The sequence below is a fragment of the Chelonoidis abingdonii genome, chromosome 11 (genome assembly GCF_003597395.2).
Source record: "Chelonoidis abingdonii isolate Lonesome George chromosome 11, CheloAbing_2.0, whole genome shotgun sequence".
NCBI classification, from domain to species: Eukaryota; Metazoa; Chordata; order Testudines; family Testudinidae; genus Chelonoidis; species Chelonoidis abingdonii.
In genome coordinates, this window is record NC_133779.1 from 13,524,100 (window position 1) to 13,529,717 (window position 5,618).

A 5,618-nucleotide genomic window follows, 5' to 3' on the forward strand; every position below is an offset into this window, starting at 1 on the left:
GGGTTGGGGAGGGGGGCAGGGGGCTCAGGCAGTTACCGAGGGCATTCCCATCCCCCGGAGTCAGTCCCTTGGGGTCCCGAGCCCAGTGCAGTGGCTGTCACCCCCCAGCCATGCCCTGTCCTCATTCACCCTCCACCCCAAGTTGGCCCCATCCCCACAGCTGCCCTTGGGCTGCCGTGCCCAGCTCTGGCCCCAGCAAGTCCCTGCTCCCCTCTCCCCCCGCAGGGGAGTAGACCCCATTGCCGGATCCTCGCCCCCCAAATAACTCCACAGCTAAAGCTGCCATGGGGGGTTAGAGCAGGGACACACCTACCCTATGGATGCTGGATGAGGGGGTAACAGAGCCCAGGGCCTCACGGGGCATGGGGGTGCACGGCGGATGGCGTGCCCCTCTCCTAGCCCCAGAGTAACAGCAGAGAAACACAGAGAGACAAGCCAGGACTCCTGGGTTCTGGCCCCAGCTCTGGGAGGGGAATGGGGGCTAGTGGTTAGAGCAGGGGGGGGCGCTGGAAGCCAAGACTCCTGGGTTCTCTCCCCAGCTCTGGGAAGGGAGTGGGGGCTAATGGTTAGAGCAGGGAGTGGGGGCTGGGAGCCAGGACTCCTGGGTTCTCTATCTCTGCCCCCATGTGACCTTGGGCATGTGCGTGCCCTACCCATTTGGGTTGTAATTGGGGCTGAGCGCCCCCCGCAGGGTAAGGCGTTTTGCTGGCGGTGCTGCCAGGAGTTATTACTATGATTTGTAAATCCCCCGCTTGCGTCTCCTGCAGCTGGGCTGATCCAGCCGACGGGCTGCGCGTGACCCCTGGGTGCCTCCTGGCTATGCTTAGGCCATATCCATTCTCCCCCATGGAGTGCCCCTGGCCAACTCCGCCACACTCAGCCCTACTGCACCCCACCCCACATTGGCATGCAGGCCGCAGAGCCCACTGGGTGATGCCTCCCCCGGCAGCACCTTCCATCTCCCAGCCCTGGCTAATGTAGCTTGACAGGGGCGTACCGTGATCCAGCACCTGGCACCACCTGCTCTGCCGGGCGCTGAGGACGCTGCTTAATTAGTGCGAGGCGATTAGCGAGGCCACTACGCCCTCCCCCCATCCATCCTGATCCCCACAGCTCCACCTGGGATGTGCCCAAGGTCACAGGGGAGACGGGGGCACCATAGAACCCAGGAGTCCGGCCTTCCACTTGCCTGTTCACCTGCTAGATCCTGGGGAGAGAACCCAGGAGTCCTGGCTGCCGGCCCTCCTGCCTCTAACCACTAGACCCCACTCCCAGGGCCAGGGATTGAACCCAGGAGTCCTGGCTCCCAGCCCCCCTCACAGCCACTCCTGCTGACACACACACACACACACACCTTTCACCCCATCCCCCGGTGTCAGCAACCCTTGACCTCAGTGCAGTGGCTACGCTGAGACACGGCCCCACGGGGCAGATGCCCCCTATGGCTGGCACCTGCCGGGACACGTGGGGCTGGCTAAGCTGCTACCAGCACAACCACCAATGACCTACATTCAGCTCTGCCACCCCGTTCCCATGGCAGCAGGGACCAGGCATGCCAGAAGAGGGGGAGGAAATGGAAGTTTGCCCCACAGTGCCCCTGAGAGACCCCTCTTACACCCCCACCTGCCCCACAGTGACACCCCCAGGGACACCTCCTTCACCCCCACCAGCTCCACGGTGCCTCTGAGAGACCCCTCATACACCTCTACCTGCCCCACAGTGACCCCAAGAGACCCCTCTTCCACCCCCGGCTGCCTCATGGTGACCCCGAGAGACCTCTTTTTTACCCCCACCAGCTCCATGGTGCCCCCCAGGGACACCCCCTCCACCCCCGCCTGCGTCACGGTGCTCCTAAGAGACCCCTCTTCCACCCCCGCCTGCCCTACAGTGACCCCCCAGGGACACCTCCTCCACTTCCACCAGCTCCACAGTGCCCCTGAGAGACCCCTCTTCCACCCCCACCTGCCCCACAGTGACCCTGAGAGAGCCCTCTTCCACCCCTGCCTGCCCCATGGTGACTCCGAGACCCCTCTTCCACCCCCACCTGCGCCATGGTGACCCCAAGAGACCCTTCTTCCACCCCTGCCTGCCCCATGGTGACCCCAAGAGACTTCTCTTTCACCCCCACCAGCTCCATGGTGCCCCTCAAGGACATCCCCTCCACCCCCGCCTGCCTCACGGTGCCCCCAAGAGACCCCTCTTCCACCCCCATAGTGACCCCTAGGGACACCCCCTCCACCCCGCCTGCCCCCCCAGTGTCTCAGAGCGACACCTCCTTCACCCCCTATCCCTACAGAGTGACTGAAGCCCTCACCAGCCCCCCAGTTATAGGCTGGTGGGGCCAAGCAGAGCTGGGGCATGTGGGCCGGCCAGCCGTGGGGCAGGAGGGCGTGGTGCTGCTGACTCAGCCCCGGCCTCATTAGCTGCGGAGAAAGGAGCCGCCGGGGCAGCCAGGCGGGAGTAACGGGGAGGTTGGGAAGGGGGTGCGGGCACATGGCGGGCATTAACCCCTCAGTGGCTGGGGTGGAAACACTTCCCCATCCTCCATTAACCCCTCATTGTCCCTCCCCCACCACTAACCGAGACCCTGGCAATTCAGGCCCGCCACCCACCCAGCCCCAGAGGTGGTGGCAACTGGATCCCCTGATTCCCACCCAGGGCCATCCCCGGGCCCCACACGTGCATAGTGGGGCTCAATCCCTGGCGTCCTGAGCCTCAGCTCAGGGCTTTAACCGCACAGTCTGGCTCATGGCTGGGGGGGAGGGGCGGGCGCGGTGATGGGGGGCATTTGTATCGGCTCCAAAAAGCACCAGGCTCCAGCCCCCTGCAAGTGTGGCTCCTCAGCACCCCACCCCTGCCCTGTGACCTCCTTCCCCCTCCCCACAGCTCTGCAGCTGTCCCTTATCTGCAACCTGCAGCCCTAACCGACTGGTGAGGCGTCTGCACCTCCCAAGCAGCTTGGCTTTGGGATGAAAAGGAACCCGGCCTGCCCCCACTCACCCAACCTGCCGGTCTGGGTCCCCTTTTATCAGCCCTCAGGCTCACTCAGTACCACCCACCAGCAGATCTCAGAGCACCTTATGGAGGTCAGTTATTCTCCATTGTACAGATGGGGAAACTGAGGCGGGGGTGGCTTACCCACTGTCACCCCACAGGTTAATCCCAGTCCTGTGCTCTCTCCACTAGGCCACATTGCCTCTCACTAAACTATGATTATTATAATGTATTAGGTGTATTATGGTAGCACCTAAGAGTCCCAGTCATGGCCGCCATGGTGCGGGGCACTGTACATTATTTATTAGAGGTATTACGGTAGTGCCTAAGAGCTCCAGTTATGGTCCAGGACCTCACTGTGCTAGGCACTGTACATTTTTTATTAGGGGTATTACAGTGGAAGTAGGATCTCTCCTCTCCCCCAACCCCCAGCAGCCTGAGCACGGCCCAGGATCTGAGTCAGGGAACAGGGGCACATGGAGGGACCCCGCTGCACGGGGTAAGAAGATCCTATGTGGGGCACCCATTGCAGCACCAAGCTCCCCATTCCCACCATCCCTGGCAATGGGGCATCTCCAGCAGTGCCAGCACCGTGCTGTCCTCGCTTGGCCCTGGCCTGCTCCAAGCGCAGCACCCCGAGCCTGTCACCCTCCCTGCACCACGGCTCCCCCAGCCCCACATGGGCACCATGCCAGACCCCTGCACAGGCTGCAGATGGTGGAGTGTGTCTAACTAATCTAACCCAGCCGCCAGCCCTCCCCATAGGCACCCCTTGCAGATAAGGGTCTGACTGGAGGGAGGGAGAGGAGAGATGAGATAAGAGGGGCTTATCAGTTTCCCAGACTCTTGGTTCAGCTTTTAGGGAGGTGGACACAAAGGATACTGGGCTAGATGGGCCTTGGGTCTGATCCAGGGAGAGGACGAGATACCAGGGTAGATGGGCCCATGGCTCTGATCCAGGGGTCAGGGAGGAGGCAGACTACTGGGCTAGATCGTCCGATGGGTGTGAGCCAGGCAGGTCCCCCTCCCCATTTAATGACTCCCCCTCATGTCTTCACAGCGTGCGTGAGAACGGGGAGGAGTCGTGCAAGGAGCTGATGGAATCATATCACGAGTGTCTCCGTGCCCTGGGCATCAAGGTCTAGCAGCCCCCCACCCCACCCCACGGTGAGTTCCCCTCCCCCAGCCTCATGGGGAGGGCAGGGGGAGCCCAGGGTTGGGATAGCAGGGGGGCAGTGCTGTGTCCCTCCCCCCCCCGCACTATGCCCCTAAGCCCCTGCTTTTTCTCAGCTGCTTCCCTGGGCAGCCCCAGATGGGCACAGCCTCAGCCCAGAGCCCCATGTCCACAGCTGGGTCCACTCTCTGCCCCAGAGCAGCCTGTACTTGAGTTTGGCTTGGCCTCCCCAAAGCAAGCCCCGACCCCCAGAGGTGCAGGACAACTCCCGCATCCCAGTGGGTTCAGGCCCCCAGCACTAGTTGCCAGGTGACCATCTACCCAGTGATGGCATTAGAGGTACCCGGGTACTGGACGTGCTTGGCACATGGCAGCTGGTCCTGCTGGCTGCACAGAGCAAGCGCCAGGTTTGCAAGAGAACAGTTTTGTGTTAAAGGGACAATTTGCTTTTGACTTAACTTTTTTAATTGTAAGCGGCAGCTACAGTGTCACCCCCTCATTCACATCCACATCCTCAGGTTGAATTTACACGCCTGGTTCACTGCCACACCCTGTCATTCACATCCATACTCCCTGGTTCAATTTACACCCCCTGGGTCACACTTACAACCGGCCCTGGTTCTGTCTCTCACACACACCCCTACATCACATTTATACCCCCTAGTTCACATCCACATGGTGTGGAAGTGCAGAGAAGGACTAGACAGTTGAAGTCCTCATGCACCTGTGTACGGTGTAGTCAGAGCAACCCCCCGTCCCTCTCCAGCTGCCGGCGCTGGAGTCCTGTGCGTTTACACAGACTTGGTTGGGGGCAGAAAGGGTTTTTTCTTTTTTTTAGACCAAGTCTCACACTTTGTATTATTTTGTTCCCTCATTTTCTATCCCAAGTTCCTTCTGATGTGGAGCATCTCCCAAGTTTCTAGCCCAGGGTCCAGTTTTGCCCCGTTGTGGTTAAAGGGAGTTTGGAAACAGAGCGCCAGGCTCAGGGTGGTGGGGAGCAGGGGGCCTGGTGAGGGGGAGGGCACTGCCCTGCCCTGCCCCGCCCCGCCGGCTGCTCCAGGCAAGTGGCAGGTGTTATAAATAGATAGCTAAGGGTTAATGTTTTTTTCACTTGTAAAGGGTTAACAAAGGGAACCAAACACCTGAGCAGAGGACCAATCAGGAAACCGGATTTTTCAAAGCTCAGGGACCGAATGTTTGGGTCTGAGTCTTTTGTCTGGCTGTCAGCTATGAGAGGGATCTTTTTATCTTCAAGCTTCTAATCTTCAGTTTTAAAGTTGTTAGTAGAAAGGTAGAAAAACAATAGGCTGTTATTGTTTTTTTTTTGTATTTACATGTGTGTAGTGGCTGGAATGTTTACATTGTATCTTTTTGAATAAGGCTGGTTATTCATTTTTCTTTTAAGCAATTGGTCCTGTATTATTGTCACCTTGATACAGAGAATATTTTT